The sequence below is a fragment of the Papio anubis genome, chromosome 10 (assembly GCF_008728515.1).
Source record: "Papio anubis isolate 15944 chromosome 10, Panubis1.0, whole genome shotgun sequence".
NCBI classification, from domain to species: domain Eukaryota; kingdom Metazoa; phylum Chordata; class Mammalia; order Primates; family Cercopithecidae; genus Papio; species Papio anubis.
The window spans coordinates 85,311,666-85,324,462 of NC_044985.1; the positions used below are offsets into that span (position 1 = coordinate 85,311,666).

The following is a 12,797-nucleotide window of genomic DNA, read 5'->3' on the forward strand; positions in this document are numbered from 1 at the left end:
AAATCTACCATCCTATTATGATAAAAATCCCTGACAAACTAGATATAGAAAGAACATACCTCAAAATAATAGAGGCATATATGACAAACCCACAGCTAGCATCATTCTGATGGCAGAAAAATTGAAAGCCTTTCCTCTAAGATCTGAAACAAGACAGGATGCTCACTTTTATGACTTTTCTTCAACATAATACTGTAAGTCCTGGCCAGAGCAATTAGGTAAGAGGAAGAAATAAAGGGCACTCAAATTGGAAAGGAAGAAGTCAAATTTGCCTTGTTTGCAAACATGATCTTATATGTAGAAAAGCATAAAAACTCCACCAAAAAACTGTTAGAACTGATAAATTCAGTAAAGTTGCAGGATATAAAATCAACATGCAAAAATCAGTAGCATTTATTTATGCCAACAGCAAAACATCTGAAAAATAAATCAAGAAAGTAATCCCACTTACAATAGCTACAAAGAATATAAAATACCTTCAATTAATCAATGAAGTGAAATATCTGTACAAGGAAAACTATAAAACATGGATGAAAAAAATTGAAGAGGACACAAAAAAATGGAAAAATATTCCATGCTCACGGATTGGAAGAATGTTTTTAAAATGACAATTCTACCCAAAGCAACTTATAGATTCAATGCAATTCCTATAAAAATGACATTCTCCACAGAAATAAAAAAAACAAACCTAACATTTATACGGAACCACAAAAGATCCCAACTAGCCAAAGCAACCCTGAGACAAAAGGACAAAGTGGGAGGCATTATATTACCTGATTTTAAAAATCATACAAAACTATAGTAACCAAATCCGCTTGGTGTTGGCATAAAAACAAACAGACCAATGGAACAGAATAGATAACCCAGGTACAAAATCATGCATTTACAGTCAACTCATTTCAACAGAGGTATCAAGAACACACAATGGAGAAAAGACATCTTTTTAGTAAAGTGTGCTGGAAAAACCAGATAACTATATGCAGAGTAATGAAATTAGACATTAGTCTCTCACCATATACAAAAATCCAATCAAAATAAAGACTAAAATCTAAGACCTAAAACTATGACACTACTAGAAGAAAACATTAAGGAAACACCCCAAGACATTGGTCTAGGCAAAGATTTTTTGTGCAAGACCTCAAAAGCACAGGCAACTAAAGCATAACTAGACAAATAAATTCCATAAAGCTAAAAACCTTCTGCACAGCAAAGGAAACAATGAAGTGAAGAGACAGCTCAAGAATAGAATATCTGCAAACTATTCATTTGACAAAGGATTAATAACCAGAATATATAAGGAGTTCAAACAACTCAATAGCAGATGAACAAATCATCAAATTTAAAAATGGATAAATGACCTGAATAAACAAGCAAAAAAAGAAGACATACAAATGGTCAATCAGTATGTGAAAAAATGCTCAATATCACTAATCAGAGAAATGCAAATCAAAACCACAATGAGACATCATCTCACCTCCGTTAAAATGGCTTTTATAAAAAAGACAGCCAATAGCAGATGCCAGAGAGGATGTGGATAAAGGCCAACCCTCATACACTGTTGGTGGTAATGTAAATTAGTACAGCCACTATGGCAAGCTGCATGGAGGTTTCTCAAAAAACCAAAAACAGAACTACTATATGATCCAGCAACTCTACTACTGGGCATATATCCCGAAGAAATCAATATATCAAAGAGCTATTTGCACTCCCATGTTTATTATAGCACTAATCACAATAGCCAAAATATGGAATCAAGCTAAGTGCCCATTAGTGGATGAATAGATAAAGAAAATATAGTATACATCTGACAAAGGTCTAATACCCAGAATCTACAAGGAACTTAAGTTTACAAGAAAAGACACCCCATCAAAAAATGGGCAAAGAATATGAACGAAAGAAGATATTTATGTGGTCAAAAAATATGAAAAAAAGTTGAACATCACTGATCATTAGAGAAATGCGAATGAAAACCACAATGAGATAGATACCATCTCATGCCAGTCAGAATGGCAATTATTAAAAAGTCAAGAAACAATAGATGCTAATAAGGCTGTGAAGAAATAGGAACACTTTTACACTGTTGGTGAGAATGTAAATTAGTTCAACCATCGTGGAACACAGTGCAGCGATTCCTCAGAGATCTAGAACCAGAAACATGATTTGACCTAGCAGTCCCATTACCGGGTATATACCCAAAGGAATATATGTCATTCTACTATAAAGACACATGCACATGTATGTTTATTGCAGCACTATTTACAATAGCAAAGACATGAAACCAACCAAAATGCCCATCAATGATAGACTGGATAAATTAAATGTGGTACATATACACCATAGAATACTATGTAGCCATAAAAAGGAATGTGATCATGTCCTTTGCAGGGACATGGATGAAGCTGGAAGCCATCATCCTCAGCAAACTAACACAAGAAGAGAAAACCAAACACTGCATGTTCTCACTTGTAAGTGGGAGTTGAACAATGAGAACACATGGACACAGGGAGGAGAACAACACACACCAGGGCCTGTTGAGGGGTGGGGGCTGAGGAGAGGGAACATAGATGACAGGTTACTAGGTGCAGCAAATCTCCATGGCACACGTGGATACCTATGTAACAAACCTGCATGTTCTGCACATGTATCCTGGAACTTAAAGTAAAATTAAAAAAAAGAAAATGTGGTATTTATACCCAGTGGAATACTTTTCAGTCATAAGAATGAAATCCCGTAATTTGCAGCAACATGGATGGAACTGGAGGTTATTACATTAAGTGAAATAAGCCAAGCATAGAAAGACAAATATTGCATATTCTCACTTATATGTGGAAACTAAAATAGTGGGTTTCCTGAAGACAGACTAATGGTTACTAGAGATGCAAGAGTGGCAAGGAGGATTAAGAAAGGTTGATTAATGGGTACAAATACAAGGTTTAATAGAAGAAATAAGACATTATTTGATAGATCAGTAGGATGACTATAGTTTACAGTAACTTGTTGTATATTTCAAAATAGCTTGAATCTGTCTCCCAGGTTCAAGTAATTCTTCTTCCTCAACCTCTTGAGTAGCTGGGATTACAGGCATGTGCCACCACTCCCGGCTAATTGTTGTATCTTTTTTAGCAGAGGTGGGGGTTTTGCCATATTGGCCAGGCTTGTCTCGAACACCCAACCTCAAACAATCTGCCCACCTCGGCCTCCCAAAGTGCTGGGATTACAGCATGAGTCACTGTGCCTGGCCCACTTTTTCTTATTTTTTTAATTTTAGTTTTTAAATTGATACATAATACATATACGTATTTTGGGGGGCAATCATGATAATTAGTACCTCCATATAATTATCATGATTCAAGCCTCTCTTGCAGTGAGCCAAGATTGTGCCACTGCACTCCAGCCTGGGTGACAGAGTGAGACTCTGTAAGATTGTGCCACTGCACTCCAGCCTGGGTGACAGAGTGAGACTCTGTAAGATTGTGCCACTGCACTCCAGCCTGGGTGACAGAGTGAGACTCTGTAAGATTGTGCCACTGCACTCCAGCCTGGGTGACAGAGTGAGACTCTGTCTCAAAAAAAAACAAAAAAAAAAGTGGACTTCAAAAGGTGCTATCAGAGGTAAAAAGATATTTTGTTATAATAAAAAGACGGATTAATCACAAGATACAATAACCATCAATGTATATGTGCCTAATAAAACAGCTTCAAAAAATCAAAAGAGAAAAAACAAAACAAAAGAGCTTCAAAATGTATTAAGTAAAATCTGAGCGCTAAAGAGAGAAATAGACAAATCCACAATCATAACTGGAAATTTTAACAGCATTCTTTCAGTAATTTATGAAATAACCAGACACAAAAATCAATAAGACTATAAGAGATCTGAAGGACTCTATCAACTACCTTGATCTAATACATATTTAGAGAACACTACAAAGACAGCAGAATGCACGTTCTTTCAAGTGCACGTGCAACATTCAGCAGGATAGACTGCAAATAAGTCTCAATAATGGTTTAAAAACTAAAATCTTAAAAAGTATGTTCTTTAACCATAAAGAAATTAAACTAGATATCAGTAACAGTAAGATATCCAGAAAGTCCCAAATATTTGGAAAGTAAACAATATACTTCAAAATAATCAACTGGTCAAAGAAGAAATTACAAAGTAAGTTAGAAAATATGTCAAAGCTATAACGAAAATACAAGATATAAAAATGTGAGGGATTCATTCAAAGTCATGCTTAGATTAAGGAAATTTATAGCCTTTTTATCTGTCTTATTTAAAAATAATGGTTTAAAATTGATTTTTCAAGCTTAAGAATTTAGAAAAAGAAGAGTAAATTAAATAAAAAGGAGGTAGAAGGAAGAAAATAAAAAGCAGAAATCAATGCAACAGAAAACAGGAAACAACAGTGAAGATTAACAAAGCCAAATGTTGTTTCACTGAACAGATTAATAAAATGGATATACTCCTAATAAGACCAATCAAGAAAAAAAGAGAGATAACACAAGTTACCAATATCAAAAATAGAAGAGGTTATAACACTACAGATCCTACAAACTTTTAATGATTAATTCAAGCAATAACTCAGGTGAAATTATCCAGCACAAGTTCTTGGAAATAAGCAACTTATCAAAATTGATACAAGAAATAGAAAATCTGAACTGCCCTATATTGATTAAAGAAATGGAATTCATAATTTAAAAAATCAATTCATAAAGAAAGCTGCATCAAACATATAAAGCGTATAGGAAAAAACCTAACAAAATATGGATAAAACCTATATGGAGAAAATTATAAAAAATAGTTGAACATTAAAGAAGGCCTAAATAAATAAATATACATTATGTCTTAGTAGGTGTATATGTATGATATCTCATCTTTTTTAAAAAAGGTTCTCTAATTTTATTACATAGTAGTTAGAAAATTCTTTAATATTTAATACCTTAAAATATTTATTGAGACTAGCTTTTTGACCTGGCAGGTGGTCCATTTTTGTAATTTGCCATGGGTGCTGACCTATATCCTTTAATTGCACCTTCTTTACTGGTTGGAAGCAGTTTTCATTGTATATCTGCCATGCCATTTATTAATTATGCTAAAATGTTTATGTCTTACTAATTTTTTTTTGCCTGTTAGCTCTAGTTAACATAAATAGTAATTTGAAAAAGAATCAGATTAAATTATCTCATTTTCATTGTGAACTTGTCAACTTTGTAATGCTGTTATTTTTAGCTGTATTTTGAAACTGTTAATATGTTAATAGTTGCTTAATGGTTCATAGCGGTTGTATGTATTTGGTAAATTGTTTTTGTTTTAAATAATTATATAGTAACCTTCTATTCTCCAAATAACTGTTATAATTTTAAAAACAAATATTAATCTTTAATCAATAGGGATACACCAGCATTCTTTTGGCTAGTATTTGTCCAGTTCACTTTTTCTTTTCAATTTCATCCTTTCTGTGCCCTTAGGTTTTAGATGTGCCTCTGGTAAATAGCATATGAAATCTGAAAATATTTTAACTAAAATGTTGAGTTCATTTATAGTTTTATTGTGATAATTCACACATTTGGATTTATGTCTACCATTTTATTTTGTTATTCCCGTTAAAATGCTTTTTCTCTAGGCTCATTCCTGAATTCTATGAGAATGAATGAGTTTTTAAATGGCGTTTTCTCTCTTTCTAATTTTAGAAGACAATATGCCTTTTCTGATTAATAATTTTCCTTAAATTTTAACATGTATTCTTGATATTTTTCCTTATGAATGGTCATTTAGATGAGTGCTAAATTGTAGATTTTAGTTATTTTCTCTTAACACTTACTATTTCTTTGTCCTCTGTCCTCTGTTGCTGCTTTTCACAGTTTCATTTACTTGGGAGGCAGACCCTGAGATGGAAATGTATGTATAAAACATTTATTAGATAGCACTATGGAGATCAACATCTGTGGAAGGGAGGAAAAAGAAACAGGATTGGACAGAAGGAGAAGTGGAGCTGCAATGTAGACCCAGTGATGGCCTCAGGAGACTCTGCAGGGAGTGCTGGAGCTGAGATGGCTCTTAAGAGTTCTCTCAATTTGAGGCAATGAGATTGAGCTTTTTAGCACTGGATTGATCAGTCATTGGATGTTAGCTGTTCCTGTAAGAAGGCATGACCTTGGGAAAAGCAGTTTTATTTAGCTGAAACAGTTCCTAAACAGGGCTGAAAGGTGAGCGCCTTCTTCCAGCAGCATACCAGCAGCTTGAGAGTAAGTCCTACAATCCTGAAGAAGGACCTGGATGGCAAATCCTGACATTTATAAAGCCCATCCCTTGTGCTACTGAAATTCACTTCCTTCATAGGGGTTCTGGAAGCAGATCCTCCAGGATTCCGGTGGACCTCTCTTCCTAGGAGAAATCCAGATTAGTGGGAAAAACTGTCTCTCACCACTGCAGCTGGCCTCAGAGTCACAACTCAGTCACAATCTTCTTCCTCTCCACTATCCATTCTAGATTCCTCTAACCTTCTACTAGCACCTCTCCTGATTGGGTGACTAACTGAATCACCATGACTCATTCCCTGAGGGGTCTGAGCCCCTGGTCACTGCCCTTCTCAAGCTGAGGTAGCTGTCTTGCCCAGTTATCATCAAAATTGGGCAAGGAATTCCCAAGGAGGCACCAAAGTGGATCTGCTACATGCCCCACATATTCCTCCATACTCCCACATTTTGTACCAGCAGTCCTACCTCTTCTAGGTGATCAGGGTCAATCACTCCTGACAAGATGGTAACTCCTCTTCTTGCTTGCTGGTGCCTTGGCACAAGAAATAGAATTACCATAGTGGTGGTCATAGTTTATAGTTAAATGGAACTCTTCTTGTGAACCCTGATGAAAATATCCCCCATTTGGGAACCCACAGAGCCAAGAATTGTGGCACAAGAAGTACAAATTCCCCAAGTGGTAAGGTTGCCAGATAAAATACAGGATGCCCAATTAAATTTTAATTTCAGATAAATAACCATCTTTTAAAAGTATAAGTATGTTCCAAATATTGCATGGGACATATTAAAAAATTTGTTTACCTGAAATTCAAATTTAACTGAGTTTCTACATTTTTATTTGTTAAATTTATGTCCACCCTACTAGGTACATCACTGGAAATGATGCTAAAGAGGGCTCCTTGGTTCTCAGATGCTGAGCTAACACTTCTGTTGTGCCTTTACAAGGTGATTTCATCACTCTTTTGGGAATGATAGAACCAGTCAATAATCATGGGTCCTTCCTGTACTATCTCTAGTATAAAGTGAGTCTCTTGCTTTGATGCAATATTGTATGATATTCTGAGCTACTGATAATACTCTGTAAGTCCTCAAATAGTGGTGCTGGTTGAGTCACTGAAGGCAGGAAAGGGAAATTCATTCCCAGAGTATTTACTCATGTCAAAATGAATTATTGCCACTTTCAAGGGGTAAAGTTTCCAAAGTAGTAAACTTGACATTAAGTGACAGGCTGGTCTCAAGAGATACTACTGTTCGCCAATTGGACATTGGGCAGTGTCAATAGTTAAATCAGCCTTGGTAAGTGGGAGCATGTTCTGTTGAGCTCTTGCATAGACTATTCTAGCTACCATGGCTGCCACTTTATTAGTGCATCTAGGGTGCCAGCTTTGGGGTATCTGATGACAGAGGATGACTGCCATCAGCTTGTTGTAATTCCGTCTACTTGACTGTTCAGCTTCTCTCCTGATGGATGTTCTCTGATGGACACTACCATGTGATACAAAGGCCTTCAGTCTTTGTGCCTACTCCTGTTTGTCCCATCTACCCTAGGCTTCCCTGACTCTCACCTTCTAGTGTTTTTCCTTCCAGACCCCTGATTAGTTGGCCAAGACATGTGTCACTGCTCATGAGTGTTTGTATAGTCAAATCTTACTAAATTCATGATAGGGATTTCCTCTGGGGAGAAGAATGGTGAGTGGGATTAGAGGTTAGAGATTAAGAAAACTTCAATTTTATTTACAAAGTTTTACTTTTATTTAAAAACAGACTTGTAGAAAAAAATGACAAAATGGCAGTGATGATAGTAAATGTATCATTTTATCTCTGGACTTCACTGGACAAAAAGACCCAAGAATGGGGATTTCCCCATCTCATGGTCATTGTCATCAAGGCAGCTGGGATGAATGAAAAAAAGTACACACCTAGGAGACTGAGAATGCCTTTTGGCTTTATACAAAATATGTTACCTTTGGAAAATTAATTTATACCTCTGGCTATCACTTTCCTTGTCCATAAAACATAGTTACCAAGGCTCTATCAGACCCAGTATTAGATAAATACTTATATGGATTTCTATGTGCTGTGCTTCTATGGGAATGCCTGGCTGTATATTAGGGCTATAAAGTTTTTCTTGGATATGGTGTCTATGATTTTAAAGAGCTATGGGACCACACTGATGAATGACTGGATAAAGAAACTGGTATATAATGGAATATTCAGCTCTAAAAGAGAATGTGATCTTGCTATTTTCCACAACATGGATGAGTTTGGAGGGCATTATGTTAATGTAAATAAGCCAGACACAGAAAGAAAAACATTGCATTATATAATGAAATCTGATATGTGGAATATGTGGAATATAAAAAACAAAGAAATTCACACATACAGAGAAACAAAGCAGTGGTCACCAGGGGTGTGGGATGGAGGGGGCAAGGAAAGGAAGAGATGTGGGTCAGAGGATACAAAGTAATAGAGGAGAGTGGCCAAGATGGCCAGCTAGAAGCAGCTAATGTGTGTGGCTCTCACGGAGAGGAACAGAAGGGGTGAGTAAGTACAACACCTTCAGATGAAACATCCGGGTACTCGGATTGGGACTAATCAAGGAAACAACTTGACCCATAAAGAACGAAAAAAACCAAGACAGGACAACTGCCCATCTGGGAGCAACAGGGGATCTTCCCCCAACCAGGGAAGTGGTGAGTGAATGAGCAACCCTGGAAACCACGCTTCTCCCATGTATCTTTGCAACCTTTGGGTCAGGAGATCTCCTTGTGGACCACTCCACCAGGGCCTTCAGTCTTCAGTCTGACAGAGCTGTGTGGAGTCTCAGCAGAGCAGACACTCAGGCATGTGTGGAGACCCTGGAGCCTTAGACACTCAGGCTTTCCAGCAAAAGTAGCTGCAACTCCGGCAAAGTGGGAGGTTATATTCCTGTACATACCCCTAGGAAAGGGACTGAATCCAGGGGGCTGAGCAGTAATGGCCCACACGCTCCACTTCCACAGCATCTCACAAGACAAGACCCACTGGCTTGAAATTCTAGCCAGCTACTAGTTGCGGTATTGCACCTCCCTAAGAAAGAGCTCCGAAGGGAAGGGGTGGGCCACTACCTTTGCCGTTTGGACCACTTAGCCATTCCAGCCTTTGGGCTTCAGAGTGTGTGAGGCGACCAGGGGCTGAAGTGGACCCCCAGCAGAGCACAGCTGCTCTACCAACACGTGGCCAGACTGCTTTTTCAAGTGGGTCCTGATCCTGTTCCTCCTGACCAGGTGGGAACTCTCAACTGGGATCTCTAGCCACTTCCTACAGGTGCCTTTGGGCCAGCAACAGATCCATACCTCCCTGGGACAATACTCCCAGAGAGGAGGACAGGCTGCCATTTTTGCTCTCTCGCAGCCTTCACTGGTGACACCTCCAGGTTCTGAAAAATCTGAGGTGACTAGGGACCCCAAGCATACTGCAGCAGCCCTGTGGAAAAGTGGCCATACTATAATGTGGGTGGCCATTCCCGTATCTCCTCACTGAGCAGGTCCCCCACGCCTGGGCCTCCAGCCACCCACCACCAGGGTTAGTGAGCCATTACCTGCTCAGCAACTTTCTAGAGCCTCCAGGGGCAACTGAGTCTCTCTGCCATTGCCTCTGCAGTGGAACTGTCCTTGCCACCCTCAGACTAAGAAAGGAGCAAAGACCCTAAGTTCCTTATCCAAACCTCCAACAACCTGCAGTCAACCCAAAGAAAGGAGGCCAGTCCATCTCCCACATGTCCTACACTCTCCCTATGGCTCATCACCAGACAAGGAACCCCTGGCTTGGGCCCACAGCCTCCATCTTGGGCTGACTGTACTGAGTGATTGCTGACCTGGATCTCTTTGGGGAAGAGACCCTAGGAGTCAAGTAAATGACACTTGGCCACAACCACTACTAAGATCTCTTCCTCTGCTGCCTCTAGCAGGAACATAAACACTGAGATCACCCCAGAGCTGTAGTGGGCAGCCCAGGAGGACCAAGTCGTGAACTACATGCTTAACAGGCAGAGGAACCCATACTTTCAGAGCACTGAGAGGGAACACGGCTGCAACTGTGAGGAAACGTAGGGGAGCCACACAACTGAGCAAGAATCTACCAACTGACCAATAAGTGCCAGCTGCTGGATCATACCCCAAAGCTTCAACACCAAAAATAACTCAATAACATACCCCACTCTGAAACCAGACATAAGAAGTCATCTTCAAATAAAGACTGTATATTAGTCTGTTTTCATGCTGCAGATAAAGACATACCCAAGAATGGGAAGAAAAAGAGGTTTAATTGGACTTACAATTCCACATGGTTGAGAAGGCCTCAGAATCATGGTGAAAGGTGAAGGGCACATCTTACATGGTGGCAGCAAGAGAAAATGAGGAAGAAGCAAAAGTGGAAATCCCTGATAAACCCATCAGATCTCATGAAATTTATTCAGTATCACAAGAATAGCACAGGAAAGACTGGCCTCCATGATTCAATTACCTTCCCCTTGGTCCCTCCCACAACATGTGGGAATTCTGGGAGATACAATTCAAGTTGAGATTTGGGTAGGGACACAGCCAAACCATATCGGAACATACACAAAGCCTTGGCTCAGTGAAACCATAAAAGAAGTCTATTGACTGTACTCAATCTACACTGCAGTTAAAGAAACACCCACAGGCAGAGATGAGAAAGAACCAATGCAAGAACTCCAGTAACTCAAATGGCCAGAATGTCATATGTCCTCCAAACAACTGCACCAGTTCTCCAACAAGAGTTTTTAAGGAGGCTGACCTGGCTGGAATGACATAAATAGAGTTCAAAATATGGATAGGAGCAAAGATCATCGAGATTCAGGAAGATGGCAAAACTCAATTCAAGGAAAATAAGAATCACAATAAAGTGATACAGGAGCTGAAGGATAAAATAGCTGATATAAAAAAGAACCTAAATGGTCTGACAGAGCTGAATAACACATTACAAGAATTTCACAATGCAATCACAAATATTAACAGCAGAATAAACCAAGGTGAGGAAAGAATTTCAGAACTTGAAGACTGGTTCTCTGAAATAAGACTGTCAGGCAAAAGTAAAGAAAAAAGAATAAAAAGGAATGAACAAAACCTCTGAGAAGTATGAGATTATATAAAGAAGCCAGATCTACAAATCACTAGCATCCCTGAAAGAGAGGGGAAAAAAGCAAACAACCTGGAAAATACATTTCAGAATATTGTCCATGAAAACTTCCCCAACCTTGCTAGAGAGGCCAACAGTCAAATTCAGGAAATACAGAGAACTCCTGCAAGATTCTACACAAGAAGATCATCCCCAAGACACATAACTGTCAGATTTTCCAAGGTCAAAATGAAAGGAAGGATGTTAAAGAAAGAGAAAAAGATTTAAAAAAAAAAAAAAAAAAAGACAAGGAAGGGCATTACTTAATAGTAAAAGGTTCATCCAACAAGAAGACCTAACTACCCAAAATATATATGCACCCAACACAGGAGCACTCAGATTCATAAAGCAATTTCTTAGAGACCTACAGAGAGACATAGACTCCCACACAATAATAGCAGGAGACTTCAACATTCCACTGACAGTATTAGACAGATCATTGAGACAGAAAATTAACAAAGATATTCAGCACCTAAACTCAGCATTGGACCAAATGGATCTGATAGACCTTTACAGAAGTCTCCACCCAAAAATAACAGAATATACATGTGATGATGAGAAGAATGTATATTCTGTTGTGGGCATTTAGTGCTATGAATTTCCCTCTTAACACCGCCTTAGCTGTGTCCCAGAGATTCTGGTACGTTGTATCTTTGTTCTCACTATTTTCAAATAACTTCATGATTTCTGCCTTAATTTCATTGTTCACCCAAAAGTCGTTCAGAAGCATGTTGTTTAATTTCCATGTAATTGTATGGTTTTGAGCACTTTTCATTGTGTTGACTTCTATTTTTACTGCACTGTGGTCTGAGAGCATATTTAGCATAATTTTGCTTATTTTATATTTGTTGAGGATTGTTTTATGTACAATTATGTGGTTCAATTTTTTTGTCTATTATTTCTTTCATTTTGTTCATTATTTCTTTTCATCTTCATTGTTTAATTTGCTGTTGATGTGGCCATCCTGGATGTAGGATGGACCCCACCCAAAATTTGGTTCAAATGTTGAGACTGCTGATGCCACAAACATACCAAGAAGGTAAGAAAATATTTATTACTTACTTAATTGAGGTCTCTGGGGAAAGCAGGGCAGGCCTTTCAAGCAAGTTCCAGATGGCTCAAGAGAGCAGCTAAAGGAGACTGGCTTGCAATTTTTATCATGATTAGAAGGTGGAGCTAGGATAAGAGTTACTACATGTGGGACAGAGTTTGTGTGCCAGCAGCAAAGAAAACACCTAGGCTTTCTTATCTCCTTTCCCAGATGTGAGACAGAAGAGGAAGGAAGTGAGGCTTAAGAGCTGTCAATAATCTTACTTCAAAAAATGGAGTCAGACTACTGCAATTCACCTCTAATGTTTCACTGA

General features: G+C 38.4%; 1 protein-coding gene and 1 long non-coding RNA gene across 10 annotated transcripts in view; one reads left to right on the forward strand and one right to left on the reverse strand.

The window, feature by feature from the left end:
* Positions 1–12,797, reverse strand: part of C2CD6 (C2 calcium dependent domain containing 6) — a 176,813-nt gene that overhangs the window by 66,870 nt on the left and 97,146 nt on the right. The gene's annotated exons all lie outside the window — the stretch shown is intronic.
* Positions 1–12,797, forward strand: part of LOC116269184 — a 90,817-nt gene that overhangs the window by 42,533 nt on the left and 35,487 nt on the right. Inside the window, exon 3 of one of the 3 annotated variants that reach the window (XR_004176621.1) lies at positions 4,977–5,031. The exons of the other annotated variants lie outside the window; for them this stretch is intronic. This is a non-coding gene — a long non-coding RNA (uncharacterized LOC116269184). Of the gene's footprint in view, positions 1–4,976; positions 5,032–12,797 lie in introns of those variants that run through there. 3 annotated transcript variants of the gene reach the window in all.